The 25,156-nt window shown below is 35.3% G+C and overlaps 1 long non-coding RNA gene across 8 annotated transcripts in view; it reads right to left on the bottom strand.

Moving 5' to 3' along the window:
• Positions 1–25,156, bottom strand: part of LOC144284421 (uncharacterized) — a 364,283-nt gene that overhangs the window by 204,740 nt on the left and 134,387 nt on the right. For 7 of the 8 annotated variants that reach the window (XR_013352774.1, XR_013352775.1, XR_013352769.1 and 4 more), the window contains one exon: positions 8,976–9,051. The exons of the other annotated variant lie outside the window; for it this stretch is intronic. This is a non-coding gene — a long non-coding RNA (uncharacterized LOC144284421). The remainder of the gene's footprint in view (positions 1–8,975; positions 9,052–25,156) is intronic. 8 annotated transcript variants of the gene reach the window in all.

Raw genomic sequence — 25,156 nt, 5'->3', positions numbered from 1 at the left:
ATTTGACTAAACAAGTCAAGTTTTATTCTTCAAACACTGTAGAAGCAAAGTGTTTTTAATAATTTACTTATTTAGAGACAAAGTGTGAATGCATGTCAGCAGAGGGAGAGACAGAGGGAGAATGAATCCAACTAGATTCCATCCTGAGTGCAGAGCCCAACGTGGGAGTTGATCTCACAGCCCTGAGATCGTGACCTGAGCAAAAATCAAGAGCCAGATGTTTAACTGACTAAGTCACCCCAGTGCCCTTGTAAGAAGCAATTTTTAAAATACAGGAAATTCAAAAGCAGATTTTTAGTTTTTCATTTTAAAGAAAAGATACATTATCAACATTTATGTTGATAGAGACAATTGTAAGTAAAAATATAAAGCTAAGGGGTATGAGGTCTATAAAAACTTTATTAGAAAAAACTCAAAGGAAATATATGAAAGAAGGTTTTTTGTTTTTGTTTTTTATCTGAAAGAGAAAGAGAGCATGAGCAGGGGGTGGGGGTAGAGGAAGAAGCAGACTCCCCACTGAGCAGGGAGGCTGATACAGGACTGGATCCCAGGACCCTGAGATCATGATCTGAACCAAAAGCAGATACTTAACCAGCTAAGCCACCCAGGTGCCCCTAAAAAGTTGTTTTTAAGGCTCCAAATAGAAAGTAGAATCAAACCATTAGGAATTATGCTACTTTTAAAAAGACAAAGCTTTTATCATACCACTCTAAAAAGTTTGACATACTTTTTTCTACATGTATTGTTACCATACACAGGTGATATTCTATAATAATCATGATGCTTCCATTTTCAATATCTATCAATGTCAAATGAAATGTCATTTCCCTTTACAGTGAGTAGTTTAGGAGAGGTCAAATAATTCAGACCCAGCTAACAGGGAATGAGGAAAGTTTGCTATAAAAGAGCTCCTCAGAAACAGTCCTCACCTCTGCTTAACAGACACAAAGAACAATTTATTCCTATTTTTTCAGGACATGGACATTTCTGTATGTGATTTCTGCAACTGCTAAAACTGGACATTTCTGGAAATGTATTTCCACCAATATGGTATTAAAGCTAAGCAATGGAAGTAACTGAAACTAAAAGAATTGTAGAGCAAAGACAACCAGAGTTTTGATCTAGACAACCTGGAGTCTGCCCTATCTATAGATTTTCTGTAGAAAGAGATAATTCAAATGCTCATATGAATCAAGCATTCTTATTATTTGAAGTTGAAGCCACCTCAAATGATACCTTGGCTTCTGGATGAGTAGTCATTCACCCTTCTAGTTTATAGACCTACTTATTATAGGAATCATTGCTATTTATAGGTACTAATTCTTCTCTTCAGTAAGTATGAGACTGAAAAAAGACCAGTTAAACTAACTGGATCAATTCCTTTTTTTTTTGAAGGTTGAGAACTATGGGATTGTTTTAATTATTTTCTGCTCCCACTGCTGCAAATAGCAGATCAATTCATTAGTGTCTGTAAAAGACAGACTTTCAGAAGAAAATAGTAAGCCACTGATAGCTACAGCTTGATACTTCACCCTCACAATTTAATTTTCTTATTCGGTCATAATCAAGAGTAGAGTTCCAGACAAGGAGGAGTTAAGATGGCAGAGTAGTAGGGAAACCCTGAGCTTGCCTCGTCTCTCATACACAGCTAGATGAACATGAAATCATTTTTGAACAACCAGGAAATCAGTCAGAGGATTAAGAAAACAATCTGAACAACTGGAGGGAGAGAACATGGCAGATGTGAGATTCAGAGCCATGAATTGGGGGAAAGAAAGCCAGGGTGCCACAAAAAGGAGGGAACTTTTTCCGCAGAGCAAATTCAAGAGAGAGGGAGAAAGCTGAAGAGAGCAGCATGTAGGACTTGCACAATTCACTGTGGAGAAGGGATCCCCTGGGTTGCACTGGGAGAGATTATTCTCCTTCCTGGAGTACATTTGGAAGAGGGTATTTTGCCTTTCTAAGGACAAAGGACCTGCAGGGGGCCATTGAGCAACCATTCAGGAGCAGGGGAGAGAGGCATTCACGGAGGGCACAAAACCTGATCTAGCTTTTTGCTGTGTATCACAATAGGCTCCAGCCACTGTGTGCACACTGTGAGACTAATTTTCCAGGACAGAACCATGCTGGGTGCACCAGCAGCAAGGCTCTCCACTAAGAGGGTAGAATGGCTCACACATTGCCTTGCCAGGCCCTTTAAGATTTTTGAGTTTTGAATCCTTGCCATCAGTCTATGATAAAACACAGGAGAACTGTAGCACCATGTGTGCCAATGGTCAGACACAGACACGTTAAGTGCAGGGATCTTATAAAAGCCTGGAATAGAGGAGAGAGATTGTTTGCTTTTCTCTGAGGGCATCCTAAACAGTGGAAGCTGCAAGTTTCCATCCCCCGGCACAAGATAACTGGATAATGTCATCTTCCACAACCAACCCCCACACCCACCCAAGCACAGTCAAATTCAGAGAGAAATACAGGGTCTCTAACTGGAGGCTGGAGTCACATATACCAAACCCTGCCCCCTCTGAAAGGCAGGGGCATCTTTACAAAGACAGGTCTGACAGTGAGCCAGCACACTGTGCCTCTTCCTCAGAAGTCCAAGACAGGCTCTCCACATATACCAAGTCTACTGATTATAGAGTTTCCCAAAACACAACTGCAGAGTACACACAGCACATACCAAAAATACTTCCTGAAGTGCCAGGCCCTGAGCAGTGTCTGACTCCTTTTTAACATAGTATTACTCTCAGGAGCTGGGAACCTAACCATCTTGCATAACTATACACAAGAAACAGAAACCTGGAGAAAGTGACAAGATGGAGGAATTATCCCCAAAAGAAAGATCAAGAAGAAATCGCAGCCAGAGATTTGCTTAAAACAGATATAAGAAATATATCTGAACAAGATTTTAGAATAATAGTCATAAGAATACTAGCTAGACTTGAAAAAAAGCATAGAAGACACCAGACAAAACCTGGCTGCACAGATAAAAGACCTAAAAACTAGTCAGGACAAAATTTTTAAAAAGTTATAACTCAGATTAAAAAAAAAAAAAAAAACAACTGCATGGATGTAATCACAAAGAGGACAGAAGAAGTAGAGGGTCAAATAGATGATAGAGAAGATAATATTATGGGAAAAATGAAGCTGAAAAGAAAAGGGAATCAAAACTATTAGAGCATGAATATACACTTAACTCAACAATTCCATAAAGCACAATAATATCCCTATAATAGAGGAGTCCCAGAAGAAAAAGAATAGGAAAAATGGGCAGAAGGTCTATTATAGCTAAGAACATCCTAATCTGGAGAAATAAACAGGCATTCAAGTCTAAGAGGCACAGAGAACTCTCCCTCAAAATCAACAAAAACAGGTCAACACCAAGACATAGCATAGCGAAACCTGCAAAATACCAAGATAAAGAGAGAATCCTGAAAGCTGCTAAAGACAAAAGGTCCTTAAACTACAAGAGTAGACAATTAAGTTTAGCAGAAGACCTGTCCACAGAAACTCAGCAGCGAGAAAAATATTCAACATGCTAAATGGGAAAAATATGCAGCTAAGAATATTATCCAACAAGGCTGTCATTCAGAATAAAAGGAGATATAATAAAGAGTTTCTAAGACAAGCAAAAACTAAAGAAGTTTGTGAACACTAAACCAGCTCTGCAAGAAATACTAAAGAAGACCCTTTGAGCAGGAAAGAAAAACCAAAAGCAACAAAGACTAGAAAGACACAGGAGCAATTTACAGGAACAGCATGTTTACAGGTAATACAATGGCACTAAATTCATACCTATCAGTAATTACTCTGAATGTAAATGGACTCAATGCTCCAATCAAAAGACATAGGGTATCAGAATGAATAAAATTAAAAAAAAAAAAAAAAAAAAAACAAGACCCACTTGAGGCAAATACATGGAGGCTAAAGAACACCCTGCTGGAGCACCTGGATGGCTCAGTAGTTGAGCATCAGCCTTTGATTCAGGTCATGATTCCAGGGTCCTGGGATCAAGTCCTACATAGGGCTCCTCACAAGGAGCCTGCTTCTCCCTCTGCCTATGTCTCTGCCTCTCTCTGTGTCTCTCATGAATAAATAAATAAAATCTTAAAAAAAAAAAGAACATCTTACTAAAGAATCAATGGAAAATGAAGCAGGAAATTAAAGAGGAAATAAAATACAAGGAAGAAAATGAAAATGAAAACATAGTCCAAAACCTCTGGGACATAGCAAAGGTAGCCATAAAAGGGAAATATATAGCAATATAGGCCTTCCTCAAGAAGCACGAAAAGTCTCAAATATACAACCTCACCTTATACCCAAAGGATCTGGAGAAAGAACAGATAATTAAGAAATAATTAAGATGAGAGCAGAAATAAATGATACAGAAATTTAAAAAAAAACAAAACAATAGAACAGATCCACGAAACTAGGAGCTGGTTCTTTAAAAGAATCAACAAAACTGATAAACCCTAGCCAGACTTGTCAAAAAGAAAAGAGAAAGGATACAAATAAATAAAATCATGAATGAAAGAGAAGAGATCACAATCAACACCACAGAAATACAAACAATTACAAGAGAATATTATGAGCATTGATATGCCAACAAATTGGGCAATCTAGAGGAAATGGATAAATCTCTAGAGACATATAAACTATCAAAACTGAAACAAGAAGAAATAGAAAATTTGAACAGACCCAAAACCAGCCAAGAAATTGGATTTGTAATCAAAATCTCCCAACAAACAAGAGTCAAAGGTCGGATGGCTTCCCAGGAAAATTCTACCTAAAACTTAAAGAATTTATACCTATTCTTCTGAAGCTGTTCCAAAAAATAGAAATGGAAGGAAAACTTCTAAGCTCATTCTATGAAGCCAGCATTACTTTGATTTCAAAGCCAGACAAAGATAATACTAAAAAGAATTATAGACCAAAATCCCTGATGAACTCTGATGCAAGTAATCTCAACATGATACTAGTTAATCAAATCCAACAATACATTAAAAAGATTATTCCCCATCAAGTGGTATTTATTCCTGGGCTGTAAGGGTGTTTCAATATCCATAAATCAATCAACGTGATACACCACATTATTAAAAGAAAGGATAAAAACCATATGAACTTTTCAATAGATGCAGAAAACACATTTGACAAAATACAGCATCCTTTCTTGATAAAATCCCTCAAGAAAGTAGGGATAGAATGAACATCTTCCACATCATAAAGGCCATATACAAAAGATCTAAGGCTAATGTCATACTCAATGGGGAAAAACAGAGCTTTTCCACTAAGGTCAGGAACACAGCAAGGATGTCCACTCTCATCAGTGTTGTTCAACATAATACTAGAAGTCCTATCTTCAGTAATCAGACAAGAAAAAGGAATAAAAGGCATCCAAATCAGCAAGGAAGATGTCAAACTTTCACTCTTTGCAGATGATATAATACTCTATGTAGGAAAATCCAAAAGACTCCACCAAAAAATTGCTAGAACTGTTACATGAATTCAGCAAAGTCACAAGATATAAAATCAATGTAAAGAGATCTGCTGCATTTCTCTACACCAATAATAAAGCAGCAGAAAGAGAAATCAAGGAATTGGTCCCATTTACAACTGCAACAAAAATCATAAGATACCTAGGAATAAACCTAACCAAAGAGGTAAAAGATATATATGCTGGAAATGATAGAACATTCATGAATGAAATTGAAGAAAACACAAAAAAATGGAAAAACATTCCATGCTCTTGGATGGGAAGAACAAATATTGTTAAAATGTCTGTACTAACCAAAGCAATCTACACTTTTAGTGCAATCCCTATCAGTAACAACAGCATATTTCACAAAACTATAACAATTCTAAAATTTGTATGGAACCAGAAAAACTCTGAAAAGCCAAAATAATGTTTAAAAAGAAAAGCATCACAATTCCAGATTTCAAGCTGCATTAAAAATCCGTAATCATCAAAACAGTATGGCACTGGCAAAAATAGACACATAGATCAATGGAACAGAATTGAGATCCCAGCAATGGCCAATTAATCTTTGACGAAGCAGGAAATAATAGCTAATGGAAGAAAAGACAGTATCTTCAGCAAATGGTGTTGGGAAAACCGGACAGCGACATGCAGAAGAATGAAACTGGGCCACTTTCTTTTTTTTTTTTTTTTTGACATTTAATTTTTTTAATGTATTACTGTAAAAAATCATGTACAAAACAAAAAGTAGAATTACAAACCATTGTTACAATAATACTAGCTTTTATAATTACCCATGTATTTACCTTTATTGAGATCTTTATTTTTTCATATGTCTTCATTACACCTTTTTTTTTAATTATCTTTTTTTATTGGAGTTCAATTTGCCAACATATAGCATATCACCCAGTGCTCATCCCATCAAGTGCTCCCCTCAGTGCCCATCATCCAGTCACCCCAACTCCCCGCCCACCTCCCTTTCCACCACCCCTTGTTCGTTTCCCAGAGTTAGGAGTCTCTCATGTTCTGTCACCTCTCTGATATTTGAAACTGGACCACTTTCTTATACCATACACAAAAATAAACTCAAAATAGATGAAAGATCTAAATGTAAGACTAAAACCATCAAAATCCTAGAGAAGAACACAGGCAACAACCTTTTTAACCTTGGCCACAGTAACTTCTTACTAGACACATCTCTGGAGGCAAGGGAAACAAAAGCAAAAATGAACTATTGGTACTTCATCAAAATAAAAAGCTTCCATAGAGTGAAAGAAATGATCAATAAAGCTTTAAGCTACCAACAAAATGGGAGAAGATATATGCAAATGACATATCAGATAAAGGTTTAGTATCCAAAATATATAAAGAACTTGGGGCACCTGGGTGGCTTGGTGGTTGGGCATCTGCCTTTGGCTTAGGTCATGATCCTGGAGTCCTAGGATCAAGTCCCACATCGAACTTCCTACAGGGAGCCTGCTTCTCCCTCTGCCTATGTCTCTGCCTCTCTCTCTGTGTCTCTCATGAATAAATAAATAAAATATTTATATATATATAAATATATATAAATAGCTTTATATATATATGTGTATATATATATATATATATATACACATATATATAGATATGAAGAACTTATTAAACTCAATACCCAAAAAACAATGCAGTTAAGGAATGGGCAGAAGACATGAGTAGACACATCCAAAGAAGACATTCAGGTAGCTAACAGACACATGAAAAGATGCTCAACATCACTCATCATCAAGGAAGTACAAATCAAAACCACAATGAGATACCACCTCATACCGATAAGAATGGCTAAAATTAACAACTCAGGAAACAACAGATGTTAGAGAGTTTATGGAGAAGGGGAAACTCTTTTGCATTGTTGTTGGAATGCAAATAATGCAGCTACTCTGGAAAACAGTATGGAGATTACTCAAGAAGTTAAAATTTGAACTATACTATAGCAGTTGCACTTATTTATCCAAAGGATTAAAATAATGCTAATTCAAAGGGGTATATGCATTCCCAAAGCTTATAGCAGCACTATCAATAATAGTTAAATTATGGAAAAAGCCCAAATGTACATTGACTGATGAATGAAAAGGGAGACAAATCATGAGACTCCTAGCTATAGAGAACAAATTGAAGGTTGCTAGAGGGGAGGTAGGTGGGGGTTTGGGCTAGATAAGTGATGCATAGTAAGGAGGGCACTTGTTGAGATGAGCACTGGGTGTTATATGCAAGTGATTCACTAAATTCTACTCCTGAAACCAATACTACACTATATGTTAACTAACTTGAATTTAAATTAAAAAAAAAATTTTTTTAAAGTAGAGTTCCAAGTTGGACTGGAGTAAAAATGGGGTACAGAGAGGTAGTGTTTTTGCTTTTAGACATTAAGCATTCCTTACAGTTTTGATCAGTCCTAATCTTTGATTAAGTTGTACCTAATCATAAAACCAAAAGTAGACACACAAATTGTGGAATTACCAGTGAATTTTCCCTAAATAAACTAGTGAAGCTACTATTTTCAACTAAAATGGATACCAAAGCCTATTCGAAACTAAAAGTGAATGTTTGCAGCAACAATGAAACAGACCAAATTGCCTGGAATTCTTTAAAATATAAATGACTTTGTATCTGGGGCAGATAGTTATGTTGTTCAATCCTGTTTTAACCAAATTCACTTAAAGTTCAAACTTCTAGTATTATAATACAGATGTGAAGGTCACACCCTTTAGTTAATTCTCTTGCATGCCAATCATGCTTTTAATCAAATTTTTATCTCCACATAAACATTAGTCATGGCTTTATGGGAAAAAATAAATTTTAATCAAAGTCTGTTCAAACTTTACAATCTATTTCCCCCTTTTATTTATCTAACAGTGAGGGTTAACTTTTGAGACATTGTACAAATTGAATTCTCCATGAGAATAGAAGTCTACTGACAGAGATAGCATCTACATTTCTGTTCCAGAGTATGATTCTTAGTGCTCAATAAATGTTAAATTATGAATAATAATAAATGCACATAAAGCGTGATAGAAAAATGTTGCTAAATGCACCTTTATTTATTGATTCAATTTTCACAGTGCTTTCTTGTTGGAAGCTTTATAAATTTGACTTCAGATTATACCAGTAAAATAAGTAAAATGATAGAAAAATTAAAGGATTATACAAAAGAAAGGAAATACAGTTGTGGTAGTCCAAAATAGGAAACTGCTTTTTGTAAAACTATATGTGTATCCTAAAACTACACAGTGAATTTGTTAGAAACTCAAACAGAAAAGCATCCCCAGTGAGCTTGAACTCAATTACTATAGAAAAGTGATGCGAAATGACTGCCCATTTCAACTTTTAGAAAAAGCAAATAAAATGATTAAGACTAAGACCCCAAGGACGCTATATCAAAAAACATAGTTAGGAGATAGTTCCCAGGATTCTTTTTCAGTAGATAAAACATACATAATGGCCATAAAGATGGTAGACTCACCTCAGACCTGTGGTTTCTTCCAGATTGAACTGAGCTCCCATCTCCTGTGAGGTACAGCTTTTATGAAACTGCATTTCTGAATTAGGAAACATGTAGAAACGTGCTGTAAGCCGTATAATCATTACATAAAATAAAAGTGAAATTCTACACTGTACATCCAAACACCTGCATATCCCAGTTCTGAAACTACTGAGGAAAATGTTGACAATTGAAATGGAAATATATCAAATGGCAGCAATTTGTTTTAATGATAGACTGTTTTTGTAGCAAGACCAAAATGCTTTATATAAATGCATTCAACTTGAGTGGCTGTGGGGAAACTGTGGTAGCTATAATGAATCAATTAATCTCTCTTCTCCCTCTTTCTCACCTCCTCCCTCTCCCTCTTTCTCTTTCATCCTTAGGTAACTAGGCCCAAAGTAGAAGGCAGCAAAAACAGTGTAACTCCTAGCCTAAAGTAGAGTTAGTGGCACCTAACTTCTCATTGAAGTTCTTATTAAAATATAGGAAAGATGAAAAGGTGTGTCACTGGTTAAGAATCCTGAAACAGAATATTAGGAAGGTTACAGATTATCAAAGTGTGACCTTTTGCCTCTCCTTTCCTTCAGATCCAGATCCAGCAATGACCACAGGGGATTTTATGGCCATTTCTTTATCCAAAAGCCCCAGGGACACTAACATTCCACAGCCTTTACAGTGAATTGTTCCTGATAAGGGAGGGACAAAAAATTGCTAAAAGTAATAAGGACAGACTCTCTTAGTCATTGGCAAACAGGCTATAAGTTCTGGAGACACCTTCTCAAGTCAGCATACAGACAAAAAAAGAAAAATTCTGTCAGATTCTTAAAATCAATCTAGGAGCTGAACACAGCAACCTGCCCTCCAGTTAATATAAAGAAGTGGTCCAACAGAAATCAAGAGGAGAGTGAAGAACAATATGAAGAGCTTGCCCATACTATTGAAAGACAAACTTAAGGCCTAAATTAGCTTCCAATGAAGCACAAAAAAATATTTCAGTAAGTAAATATATAAATAAAATAAATGGCAATTTTCTAAAAAGATTAGGCAACATAAAATAAGAAACCCTGTATTCAAAACATAGACAGAAGTCTCCACAAAAGAAGCAAATGCTAATTTTAATATAATCTGTTCTGCCATTAAAGGAGAAGCTGAGCGACACAGCTGTGTTGGTAGAGTAGAAGGAAGTTAGTAGAGTGGAAGGGAAATGGTGGAATAGAAGGATGCTGAAGGCAACATTTAAATGCAGCTCGCGCTGAAAATGACCTTAAGACCCATAGAATATATCTTCTATACTTAGAGACATAAAGAAAAGGACACATCAGAAAGGGTAAGAGGGGCAGAGACTCTACTGGAAACCAAACCCCCGACATGTGACACACAGCAGGAGGGATATCACAGGTATGGAGAAGTGAGCAGCACAAGCCCCTCACCGGGAACCTCTGTACAGGGAAGAAAATCCTTGTAATATTTGGTTTTGCAAATCAGTAGGACTTAACTCCATAAAAGCCAGGGAGTTGTAAGGAAATGAAGTCTCGGTCAAGATCTTAGAGGGCCAGAATGCTATACCCAGTACAAAAGCAGAAGTCTGAAAACTACCTGGGCTATATGTGAAGATTTACTGACTAATTTTAGGATATGTGGCCAGCGGGGCAGGAATCTGCAGGAACCTTCTTTGGGGACAGAACTGCTAATAGGCGCATTTTTTTCTTTCTCCCCTTCAGCCTAGCTGGCTGGATGCTTGGAAGAGCCAATTCTGATACTCTCCATCTACTGTGTAAAACCACTGGAATTCCCCTGCAGACCCATCTGATCCAACCTATCCATGCTGGCAGGTGCCCATCTAAAAAGGTTTCTACCCTGTTACACCCAGCAGGCAGACTTAGTTGAAAGTGATGTTGCCCCTAGAGCAACTTTTGTCTTGCCACACCCAGTGGGCAGGCCCAGCCAGGAATGGTGACCCTTCAGAGTGATTCCTGCCTTGGGTATGGGGAGAGCAAGCCCCACCTACCAGTATACCTGTAGTAGCTACATTGGCCTTAGTAAGCCATGCTGGGAGGGAGCAACCTTTGCACATCTGCACCCACAGTAACTGCAGTCAAGTCACAATAGAAGGGCACATGCAGCACATGCAGAGCACATCTCTGGAGCATCTGGTTCTGTTCACCAATTGGGATTATGCTATTGGTACCACAGGACACTCTAAATAGGCAACTACATTCAAGACCAGAAGACATTGCTGACCTACCTAATACATACAAACACAAAGAATCAAGCAAAATGAAGAAATAGAAAAATATGTTCCACATAAACAAAGGGAAAACAACAGAAAAATAACTAAACAAAATAGAGATAAGCAAACTACTTGATAAAGATTGCAATTTGGAAGACAGGGTAGTAGAAAGCAACCAAGCCCAAAGCAATAATAATAGTAACAGTAACAATTATTATTATTAATAATAATATTTTTTTTAAAAAGAGAGGACAGGTTAAGGGACATCTGTGACAACATCAAGTATACTAATATTTATAATACAGACATCCCAGAAGGAGAAGAGAGAGAAAAAGGCAGAAAATTTACTTGAAGATAGTAGCTGAAAATTTCCCTAAACTAAGGAAGGAAACAGATATACAGGTTCAGGAAGAACAGAGCACCCCAAACAAGATAAACCCAAGGATGTCCACACTAGCACAAAGTAATTGTAATTTTAAAATATAAAAATTTAAAATAAAGAGAGAATCTTAAAAGCAGCTAGGGTAAAGCAACTAGTTACATGCAAAGGAAACCCCTCAAGGCTATCATCTGATCTTTTTAGCAGGAACATTGCAGGCCAGAGGAAGTGGCATGATATATTCAAAGTGCTGAAAGGAAATAGCCTGCAACCAAAAATACTCTATCTACATGGCATGATTATCATTTAGAATTAAAAGAAAGATAAAAAAGTTTCCCAGATTATCCATTTGTATGATAAATATCTCTCCATTTCTCAATTTCAATCTGTATTTGTCTTTAGGTCTAAAATGGGTCTCTCGTAGGCAGCATATAGATGAATCTTGTTTGTTTACTCATTCTGACACCCTACACCCTTTTAAAGCATTCAGTCCACTTATATTCAAACTAATTATTGATAGATATGTATTTATTGTCATTTTATTACTTTTTTGTGGTCATTTCTGGAGATTTATCTGAACCTTTCTTGTCTTTGCCACTTTTGGTCACTCCTTTGCACTCAGAGTGTCTCCTTTAATATTTCTTGCAGAGCTGATTTAGTGATCATAAACTCCTTTAGTTTTGTTTATCTGGGGAATTCTTTATTAGTATTTCTATACTGAATTATAGCCTTACTGATTAGAATATGCTTGACTACAGATTTTTCCCATTTAGCCCTTTTGAATATATCATGGCAATAATCTCTTTGACAATCACAACAACTTCTTTCTAGATATGTGTCCTGAGGCAAGGGGAAACAAAAGCAAAAATAAACTATTTGGACTTCATCAAAATAAAATCTGCACAGTGAAGGAATACAATGAACTAAACTAAAAGGCAACCTTAGGGACTGGGAGAAAATATTTGCAAATAACATATCTGATAAATGTTTAGCATCCAAAAATATAAAGAACTTATAAAACTTACTACCTAAAAAAACAATCTAATTTAAATATGGGCAAAAGATATGAATATACATTTTTGCAAAGAAGATAGATAGCAAATAGACACAAGGAAAGATGCTCAAAGATTTGCTCAGGGATCCCTGGGTGGCGCAGCGGTTTGGCGCCTGCCTTTGGCCCAGGGCACGATCCTGGAGACCCGAGATCGAATCCCACATCAGGCTCCCAGTGCATGGAGCCTGCTTCTCCCTCTACCTATGTCTCTGCCTCTCTCTCTCTCTCACTGTGTGCTTATCATAAATAAATAAAATAAAATAAAATTTAAAAAAAAAAAAACAAAGATTTGCTCAGAGAAATGCAAATCAAAACTACAATGGCTATCACCTCAAACCTGTCAATGGCTAAAATCAACAACAGAAGAAACAACAGGTGTGGGCAAGAATGTGGAGAAAGGGGAACCCTCATTCACTGTTGGGAATGCAAACTAGTGCAACCACTCTGGAAAACAGTATGAAGATTCCTCAAAAAGTTAACAACAGAACTATCCTACAATCCAGCAATTGTATTACTAGGTATTTACCCACAGAGTATTAAAATACTAACCGAGAGAGATAGATACACATCCATGTTTATACGATAATTATCTACAATAGCCAAATTATGGAAATAGCCCAAGTGTCTATCAACTGATGAATGGATAAAGATGTGGTATCTGTATGTATGTATGTATATATACATAGATATGTGCATATGTGTATACATTTGTGTATATATATATGCACATACATACAAAGGAATGTTACTCTTCCATAAAAAATGGAATCTTGCCATTTGAAACAACATGGATGGAGCTAGAGAGTATTATGCTTACTGAAATAAGTCAGAGGAAGACAAATACCATATGATTTCAATTATATGTGGAAATTAAGAAGTAAGACCAATGGGCAAAGCGGAAAAAAAAAAAAAAGAGACAGAGACAAACCAAGAAACAAATTCTTAACTATAAAGAACAAGCTGATGGTTACCAGAGGGAAAGAAGGTGGGGGTATGGGTGAAATAGGTAATGAGGATTGAGAAGGGCACTTGTGATGAACACTAGGTGTTGTATGGAAGTGTTGAATCACTATATTGCACATCTGAAACTAATATTACAATGTATATTAACTAGCTGGAATTTAAATAAAGACAAAAAAATCTTAGAGACAAAAGCTAAAGGAGTCATCACTAGTAAACAATCCTTATAAAAAAATGTTAAAAATACTTCTTTAGGTAGAAAAGAAAAGGCCATAACTAGAAAACTATGAAAGGAGAAAATTTCACTGGTAAATGCAGATATATAGTGAAGGTAGTAAATCAATCACTTATAAAGCTACTATGAAAGTTAAAAGACAAAAGTAGGGGCAGCCCGGGTGGCTCAGCGGTTTAGCGCTGCCTTCAGCCCAGGGCCTGATCCTGGAGACCTGGGATTGAGTCCCATGTCAGGCTCCCTGCATGGAGCCTGCTTCTCCCTCTGCCTGTGTCTCTGCCTCTCTCTATGTGTCTCTCATGAATAAATAAATTCTTTTAAAAAAGACAAAAGTAGTAAAAATAATTATATCTATAAGAATTTGTGAAGGATACACAACATAAAAAGATATAAAATATGACAACATATACATAAATCACAGAGGGCAGTTAAAAATGTAGTGCTTTCAGAATATGTTCAAACTTATGTGACTATCAACTTAATATAGACTGCTATATACATAGAACATTATATATGAACTTCATGGAAAAAAACTCCTATAATAGTTATACAAAAAATAGAGAAAGGACTCCAAATATAACAATAAAAAGTCATCAAATAACAAGAAAAGAGAGCAAGAGCAGAAGAACAAAGGAAATTACAAAATCAACTGGGAAAAAATTAACTAAATGGCAGTAAGTCCATGCCTATCAATAATTACTTTAAATTTAAATGGACTAAATGTTCCGATCAAAAGATAGAGTGACTGAGTGAATTAAAAAAAGAAAGAAAGAAAGAAAAAGAAAGAAAGAAAGAAAGAAAGAAAGAAAGAAAGAAAGAAAGAAAGAAAGAAAGACTCATCTATACGCTGCCCATAAGAGACTTACTTCAGAACTAAAGACATAAAAAGACTGACAGTGAAGGGATGAAAAAGATATTTCATGTAAACGGAAGAGAAAAAAAGCTGGAGTAGCCATATTTCATCAGATAAAATAGACTCAAAACAAAAAAATGTTACAAGAGACAAAGAAGGAAAGGCATCACATAATGATAAAGGGGACATCCAACAATGTGATGACAGAGAGGGTGGAGTTGGGGGGAGTTGGGGAGTTAAGATGAAGAGCATTACAAGGTACAAACTTCCACTTATAAAATAAATAAGTCTGGGGATCCTTGGGTGGCTCAGCAGTTTAGTGCCTGCCTTTGGCCCAGGGTGCAATCCTGGAGTCCTAGGATCGAGTCCCACATTGGGCTCCCGGCATGGAGCCTGCCTCTCCCTCTACCTGTGTCTCTGCCTCTCTCTCTCTCTATGTCTATCATAAATAAATACAATCTTTAAAAAAATAAAATAATAAAATAAAATAAAATAAAATAAAATAAAATAAATAAGTCAAGAGGATGAACAGTACAGCATGGGTAATATAGTCAGTATAACTGTAATAACTTTGCATAAAGACACATGGTGATTACAATTATTGTGGCATTTCATAATATATATGTGTCAAATCACTGTTGTACATCTGAAACCGATATAGCACACATAAACTATACTTCAATAATAAATAATTTTTTTTAATTTTAATTTATTTATGATAGTCACACAGAGAGAGAGAGAGGCAGAGAGAGGCAGAGAGACATAGGCAGAGGGAGAAGCAGGCTCCATGCCGGGAGCCCGACGTGGGATTCGATCCCGGGTCTCCAGGATTGCACCCTGGGCCAAAGGCAGGCGCTAAACCGCTGCACCACCCAGGGATCCCCAATAAATAATTTTTTTAAATGTTCCATTTTCTCAATGCATTTTAGAATACAAGGATGCTTGTGATATGAGAGATGAGATGTTTGGGCAATAAACCTTAGAAAAGGAGTTGGCCAGGGTAGAACTTTAGTTCTCCCAAAGTCAGAAGCACAACATGAAAAATGAGCAAGAACATGGTATATGAGTAAGACTGAGTCTGGAGATCCAAACTGTAATAACTGGCAGACTCGGAAAACAAAAGGTAATGAAAGCATCTCTTATAGAAAAGAACTGGTCTAAGCTGAACAAATCCATGAGTCTACACATTGATTACCCTCGCAGTATAATTAAAAAGACATATCTAAATATATCTAGATATATATCCAGGTGAAATGTTCACTTCAAGAGTAAGAGAAACAATCTTAGAAATATCTAATTTGAAAAATCAAAATAGTGGGGTGCCTGGGTGGATGGCTCAGTCAGTTAAGCATCTGTCTTCAGCTGGAGTCATGATATCAAGGTCCTGGGATCAAGCCCCACATTGGGCTTTCTGCTCAGTGGGGAGTCTGCTTCTCCTTCTCCCCCTTTGCTCTCCCTCTCTCAGATAAATAAATAAAATCTTAAATAAAAATCAAAATAGTAGTTTGAAATATAAATGTATACTACTGAAAAAGGAAACATAAGAATGATTTCAATGTTCTTTTTTTCCGTGAAGAGATAAGGTTGAAAATGAAAAATTTTGTTCATAAGTAAAAATTATTGTCTTTGGTTTGATTTTTCCTTTCCAACTGCAGCTAAAATTACAGTTCTACATTTGAAATATGAAAATGAAAATAAATAGATGATATAAAGACATAAAATACAGAGATTTCTCCCTTACGGTAGTGCTAGTCAAAATGTAATACACATCACTACTGGTCTGGGACAAGATAAATATAGACATTTAGTATAAATTGAGAATATGCATTTACACCTTTAATAGTACCTTGGCATTGCTATTACATGCAAGCATGCAATTACATATTTTAACAAAACTGAGTCTGCAACACTATGGAAATTGCAAATAAACTTGCTCTTCACCGCAGATAGTTTTAAGAATTCTTCTTTAAAAGATAAAGTGAGGCTGAAAATCTAAAGACATTTAGATGTCTAAAAACATTTCAAGGAGGCAAAAATGAGGAAGATAAACATGGATTGAAGACCTAATACTGAAACAAAAGATTGATGGTTCTATCAGTTTGGTTTAGTTATAAAAATCTGGAAACCCAAATAACTTTAATAAAATTGCTCCCTTTCCCCTCTCCTCCCTCACTTCCCCACTGTAAGAAACCTAGAGGTCAACCGTCTCCTTAAAAGGAAAACCATCTCCATTTTCAAGGAGAAAGTAAAGCACAGAAAGTTGTCTGCCTCCCAGATTAATCCCTTTAAAAAATATTTTTCTGTAATCACCACCTCAGAGATTCTCTATCTCAATGGCCAAAATTATCTAAAAGGGAATCTGAGAAATGTAGCTTTTCAGCTGGGCACATCCTTGTCCCTGACTTTATAGGAATAGGTTCCCAAGGAAAAACAGGGAAATGGATAAAGGATATGGAACTTTCAGCCTTGATGTTTGGAATAGTTTCTATCACTTCTACTGTGACTAGGTTCTTTATGGTTTCATATGAAACTAACTCTAAAAAAAGAAAAAAAGAAAGAAACTAACTCTACTTCTCTTTTGGCTGCTCCTCCATTTTTCATCATCTCAGAAAATGGCCCCAAACTCCACTTGCTCAAATCAAAATTTAGAAAGTTCTATTTAGCACTTATTCAGCATATAAGAAAACATAACTGAAAATTTATTCACAGCTAAGCCATGTGGTATAAATAATTTTTATTTTCTATTACATTTAACTGGAGTTTAAAATTACCCTGCTTGTTTGCTATGTACCTATCAATTATTCACACTAAATTCCTTCAATAAGTGTAAATCTTCCCTGGGATTATCCAGACACACCAGGTCTGATATCATTGGCATTTTCTTACATCCATCTGCCCCAGAGCCCTCAGTCAAGAACAGAAGACAGACTCTCCAGGTCTGCTTGCACAGCAGCTGCCCAGAGATTTTGTTTTTCCATAATCTTGCACTGAGGTCCCTCCCTCTTCCTTTGATTCTATGTTTAATTTCACTATTTTACTTTGGGAAGGCCCTCTTCCAATAATTTCCAGAGAATTGGTCAATGGAAATAATTTTTTTGATGTCTTCCTTGTCTGAAAAACCTTGTTATTCTATCCTCATATATAACTATACATGGCACATACTTCTAAAGTGAAGGGAAAAAAATTTCCTCAAACTTTGAAAGCATAGTTTCAGTTGATTAAACTTCCAGTGTTACAGTTAAAATCTGGATGCTATTCGGTTTTCATATGCCTGGAATGGGCCCTTTTCTTTCTTCTTTCTTCTTTCTTTCTCTTTCTCTCTTTCTCTCTTTCTCCTTTCTTTCTTTCTCTTTCTTTCTTTCTTTCTTTCTTTCTTTCTTTCTTTCTTTCTTTCTTTCTTTCATTTCTTTATTTCTTTTTTTTCTTTCCTCTTTCTTGCCCTTCCTTTCTCCTTTCTCCTTCCTTCCTTCTTTCCTCCCTCCTTCCCTCCCTCCCCTCTCCCTTCCTCCCTCCCTCCTTCCCTTCCTCCTGATTTCTTAATTATCTCTATTTTCCAGCTATGGTGGGCTTATGTCTTTTCCTTTACTTCATTGTATAGGAGAGGGGCTAGCTTTCAGAAGAAAATGAAGTAAACTATTTCCCCACACAATCTTTAATATTTTTTCCCACTTTGCAATTAACCCCTATTCAAGGTTAAAGTCACACTTCAACAAGATTTTTTTCAGATAGGCATCTTGGTCTTCCAATCTAGCCCAGATTACCAGGTCCTATTTCTTTCCTGTCACAAGGCTGTGCTCTCTCCCTTCATAGCACTTACCATAATTATTAATATATTATTCTATTTTGGCATTCAGTTCATTTTGTCTTTCCCTATAATAAACTGTCAACTCAATGGTAAGAGAACTCTAAGCATAATTTGGTTACCAGAGGACCTTCACCCAACACAAGGATGATGCTAACAATATGTTGTTGATTTAATAATGAAATGAAGCAATTAAGATAAGCAGGAACTCCTGGAGAAAAATGTTAAATCAGGAGATGCTATTCTCTGCCTACATTAATCAAACATCTATAAATTAAGGTGTATATCTTTCTTTTATGCCCTCTTTTAATAAGCTTAAGTATAAAATTACTTAAGCATATTAGACTTAATATAAAACTATTATAGTTTATTTCTACTTTGTTGCATCCTGAAAATTACAATACTTATTTTTTATATCTTCATCAAAAATACAATGCATACTCAGAGTAAAAGTTAATCAAATGCAGAGCAGAATTATTTACATTAGAATGTAAAAATCTCCCATTCCAGTACACTTTCATGCCCAGAAATAGCTTCTATTAATAGTCTGGTGTATAAACTTCCAGGCACCTTCTAGTGCTATGGCTATGACTCTGCCCGTCCCTGTGGTCTCACTGGTAATATCCTCTTAGATTTCCTGAAAGTTAATACTGGAAATATAAGAATTTTCTGAAAAGTAGCAATAAAATAGAGAAAAATATTGTCCAAAAATAAAAATTAAGAATCTCTCCTATGTCCTGTGTCCTGCATCTATTGGTAGGTACAGGAGAAATACTATCTTTTCACAACTCAGCCAGTAGTAAAGGTAATATTCCTTAACACTACTTTAGTTGATTTCATAAGATATTGGTTCTTATCATTCCCTAAATTATGCCCAAATTGAAGCTTGGAATACATTTTGTCATCACAACCTTCCATTTTTAATGACACTAACATCTTTATGTCTCTAGGAGAAAACAACATAGTATTTTTGGCGATCAAATATTAGACCCTTTCCCATCAAATTAAATATAGACTACTATTTAGCTAAGATGTTATATATGAACCTCATGGTAAACACAAACCTAGAACCTATTATAGATACAAAAAATTAGATAAAAAGCCAAATATAATACTATAAAAATTCATCAATCACAATGGAATAGAGCAAGAAAAGAAAGATGAAAATATTACAAACAACCAAAACACAAATTTAAAAATGGCCATAAGTTCATACCTACCAATAATTTGTTTTTTTTTTTCAAATTTATTTTATTTAAATTCTAGTTGGTTAACATATAGTGTAACATTGGTTGCAGGAGCAGAATTTAGTGATTCATCACCTATACATAACACCCAGTGTTGACTATAAGTGCTCTCCTTAATACCTATCACCCATTTAGCTTAGCCCATGCTGTTGGTACAAATACAAATAGGTGCAGCCACTCTGGAAAGCCAATAATTACTATAAATGTAAATGACTTAAATCCTCCAGTCAAAGACAGAAAATGAAATAAAATAAAACAAAACAATACCCATGTATATGCTGTCTACAAGACTCACCTCAGACTTAAGGACACATACAAACTGAGAGTGAAGGGACAAAAAAAAAAAAAACTATTCACCATGCAAATAGAAGAAATTTTTTAAAAAGCCAGGGACCACTGCTTATATCAGACAAAATAGATCTAAAACAAAGATTATAATAAGAGACAAGGGCATTACAAAAAAACCCAAAAAAAAAATAAAAAACAAAAAAGAGCATTATATAATGATAAAGGGATCAATCCAAACTGTTGTTAAAAATTAAAAATAGGCTAGGATATAACAATTGTAAATATCTATACATCCAACACTGGAGCACTTACATACATAAAGAAAATATTAATGGACATAAAGAGGGAGATTGATACAATAAAATAATGGTTGAGGACTTTAACACTCCACTTACATCAATGAATAGATCATGCAGACAGAAAATCAATAAGAAAGCAATGCCTTTGAATGACATACTGGATCAGATGGACATGATCGATAAGAACACTCCATCCAAAACAACAGAATACACATTCTTTTCAAGTGCACATGGAAGATTCTGTAAAATATATTATGTATTAGGCCAAAAGACAACCTCAATAATTTTTCTTTAAACCTCAATAAATTTAAGAAGATTGAAATCATACCATGCATCTTTTCCAATCACAACAGTATAAAAAATAAATCACAAACATACACACAAATAGAGAAAACACAAACACATGGAGATTAAACAACATGATACTAAAAAACCAATAATCAGAAGAGTAATCAAACAGGAAACTTAAAAACACAAGGAAACAAATGAAAGTAAAAACACAACAGTCCAAAATCATTGGGACACAGAGAAAGCAGTTCTAAGAGGGAAGTATATAGCCTACTTTAAAAAACAAGAAAAAAAACAAATAAAAAATCTAACTTTACACCTAAAAGAACTAGAAAAGCAAGAACTAACAAAGCCCAAGGTAAGCAGGAGAAAAAAAATAAAGATTAAAGTGAAAATAAATGATATAGAAACTAAAAAAGAGAAAGAAAAAACAGTCAATGAAACAAAGACCTGGTTCTTTGAACATGTAAACAAAATGGACAAACCCTTAGCCAGACTCATCAAGAAAAAAGGAGAAAGGGGGCACCTGGGTGGCTCAGTGGTTAAGCATCTGCCTTTCACTCAGGTTGTAGTCCTGAGGTCCTGGGATCGAGTCCACATCAGGCTCCCCTAAGGGAGCCTGCTTCTTCCTTTGCCTGTGTCTCTGCCTCTCTCTGTGTTTCTCATGAATCAATATATAAAATCTTTTTTAAAAGACACTGCAACAAAAGAAAGCTATAGGCCAATATCCCTGATGAACATGGATGCAAAAATCCTCAACAAAATATTAGTAAATGGCATACAATAATACAATAAAAAATTCATTCACCTCAAGCAGTGGGATTTATTCCAGAGGATACAAGGATGGTTCAATAATTCACAACTCAATCAATGTCATACAGAATAACAACAACAACAACAAAAAAAAAACAGGTAAAAATCATATGAACTTCTCAATAGATACATAAAAAGCATTTGGCAAGATTCAACATCCATTTCTGATAAAAACTCTCAAAAAAGTGGAGTTAATGGGAATATACTTCAATATAATAAAGGCCACATATGAAAAATCCATAGCTAACATTATCCTCAATGGTGGAAAAACTGAGAGCATTGCCTCTAAGTTCAGGAATAAGATGAGGATGTCCACTCTCAATGCTTTTAGCAAAAATATACTAGAAGTCCTAGCCACAGTAATCAGACAAGAAAAATAAATGAATCATCTATATTGGTAAAGAAAATTTAACTGTCACTATTTTTAGAAGACATAATACCAAAGATATAAAATCCAAAAACTCTACCAAAAAACTACTAGAACTAATAAATGAATTCAGTAAAGTGTCAGGATATAAAATGAATCCCCAGAATTTGGTAATGTTTCTTTAAGGTAATAATGAAGGTGCAGATAGAGAAATTTTAAAAGCCAACATCATTTAAATTGCACCAAAAAGAATAAAATACCTAGGAATAAACTTAACCAAAGAAATGAAAGACCTGTATCCCAAAAACTATAAAACACTGATGAAAGAAGTTGAGGATGACACAAATGGAAAAATATTCCACGCTCATGGATTAGAAGAATTGATATTGTTAAAATGTCCATATTACCCAAAGCAATCTGCAGATCCAATGCAAATTCTATCAAAATACCAATGGCATTTTTCACAGAACTGGAACAAATAATCCTAAAATTTATATGGAACCATAAAAGACTGAATAGCCAAAGCAATCCTGAGAACAAAACTGGAGGCATCACAATACCAGATTTCAAGACATACTAAAAAGCTGTAGTAATCAAAACAATATGGTACTGGCACAAAAACAGATATAGATCAATGGGAGAGAATAGAGTTCAGAAATAAACCCATGATTATATGGGTTTAAAGAGGCAAGAACATGCAATAAGGAAAAGATTATCTCTTCATTAAATAGTGCTAGGAATAATAGTCAGCTATATGTAAAAAAATAAAATTGGACCACTTTCTAACACCGTACAAAAATAAACTCAAAATGAATTAAAGACCTAAATATGAGACCTGAAACCATAAAAATCCTAAAAGAGAACAGAGGTAGTAATTTCTCTGACATTGGACATAGGAACATTTTTCTAGATCTATCTCCTTAGGAAAGGGAAACAGAAAAAATAAACTATTGGGGCTACCTTAAAATAAAAAGCTTTAGCACAGCAAAGAAAACCATCAACATCACAAAAAAAGACAACCTACTGAATAGGAGAAAATATTTGCAGAAGCATATTCCATAAGGGATCAATATATAAAAGATATAAAGAACTTATGGAACTCAACACACACACACACAATTTTATTAAAAAGTGGACAGAGGACTTGAATGGACATTTTTCTAAAGAAGACTGATACAGATTGCCAACAGACACATGAAAAGATGCTTATTACTCATAATCCAAAAAAAATGCAAATCAAAGCCACAATGGAGGCAGTTTAGCACCACCTTCAGCTCAGGGCCTGATCCTGGAGACCGGGATTGAGTCCCACATTGGGCTCCCTGCATGGAGCCTGCTTCTCCCTCTACCTGTGTCTCTGCCTCTGTGTGTGTGTGTGTGTGTGTGTGTGTGTGTGTGTGTGTGTGTGATGAATAAATAAAGAAAATCTTAAGAAAAAAACCCAAAACCACAATGAGCTATCTATCACCTTACATGAGTTTTTGTGGCTAAAATCAAAATGACAAGAAATAGCAAACATTAGTGAGGTTGTGGGAAAAAAAGAAATGCTTGTACACTGTTAGTGAGACGGTAAATCGTTATAGTCATTGTGGAAAACAGTATGGAAGTTCCTCAAAAAATAAAAATATATGATCCAATAATTTCATTATCAGGTATTTACCTAAAGAAAATGGAAACTCTAATTTGAAAAGATATATGCTGCCCTATATCACATGCAGAATTATTTACAATAGCCAATATATGGAAGTAACATAAGTGTCCATTAATAAATTAATAAGGCAGATGTGGTATACATATAAAATGGAATATTATGCAGCCATAAAAAGGAATAAGATCATGCCATCTGAGACAACATGTATTGATCTAGAGAGTATTATGCTAAGTGAAATGTCAGAAAAACAAATACCATATGATTCCACTCGTAAGTAAAATCTGAAAAAAATGAATAAACAAAAAGCAGAATCAGATCTTAAGTACAGAGAACAAACTGATGATTACTAGAGGGGACAGAGGCAGGGAGATGGGCGAAATGGGTGAGTGGAGAGGGAGATACAGGCATCCAGTTATGGAATGAAAAAGTCATGAACATAAAAGACACAGCATAAGGCATATAGTCAGTGATAACATAATAGCAATGTAACAGGACAGATGGTGGCTACACTTGTGAATAACATAGCATAATGGATAAACTTGTCAAATCACTAAGGTAAACACCTAAAACTAATGTAACATGTGTCAATTGCGTATGACAAAAAATTATTTTAAAAATTAAGAAAAAGTTAGACTTTTTGCCATATTCTGTTATATTATTTAATTCTCAATAAAATTATGCAGGAACATTTTAATTTTATGCATAAGAAAAAACTCATCTTCTAACACTACTCAGTGTCCATAAAGCAGTTGACTAGATATCAAATTCAAGTTTATTTGCAAAAAAAGCCATACTCTTGCATCACATTTGTTTCTTCTATACCCTATGGCCCAATATTGTTAAATGTATATAAAAGTAAATGCTGCTTACACAATCTCCATATTCTTCCTTTCTTTTTTATTCAGGCTTTCCTTAATCCTTTTCTATCTTTCTTCTTCTTTTTCTTCAATAAATTTATTGAATTATTTTCCTTAAGAAGGCCACTGCTTAGTGATATTTGGCAGGGATGGACATTAGAGGAAGCTATTGAGTCTTTCTAGAATGGACTGAGATGTCATAAGGAAGTAACAGAATCAAATTAACTAGCACCAATAGCTGAATTGGGGACAGACAAAATCTGCTATCTGGTTTTATTCAGCATAATGGGGAACTAAAGTATCTGAGCTATGATACTGATAATTCAGATACAAGAATTTCAAATTAAAATATGTAGCAATAGCCCAAACTAACTCTATTTAACACATTTACTGACTGTGTCATGTGCAGATTTTCTAATTCATCTCACTCACTGGGGGTCCATATTTGCTGCAGAAAAGGAGCTTCAAACTACTTTTTAAAGGAGTAAGTTGGAAAGGTTTGGCAAACATGGTGATGAGACCAGTGAATCTGAAAGGTAAGTTTATTGAGCATGCATCTCTCTACAGCTCAGAAGTTTGGCTCAGATCAAAAGCAAATATGAATGATTGTGATTGGAACAGAATGACTATCACACAATCATGGTAAAATTTCTGCTTCACAATGAAACTGAGGCAACATGTGACTTACTATGCATGCAGACTAGTACAGATGGGGAAATTGTGGAGAATGGTGGAGGATGTCTCTGCTAACACTCATATGCAAAAAGGAAAATATGGCTTATTGACAGTTATGAAAGGTAGAATCTTGAAATTTAAGTACCAGTTAAAACAGTAGAATAA

This window comes from Canis aureus, chromosome 15 (genome assembly GCF_053574225.1).
Source record: "Canis aureus isolate CA01 chromosome 15, VMU_Caureus_v.1.0, whole genome shotgun sequence".
NCBI lineage: Eukaryota > Metazoa > Chordata > Mammalia > Carnivora > Canidae > Canis > Canis aureus.
This window is presented reverse-complemented; position numbering and strand designations above follow the sequence as displayed.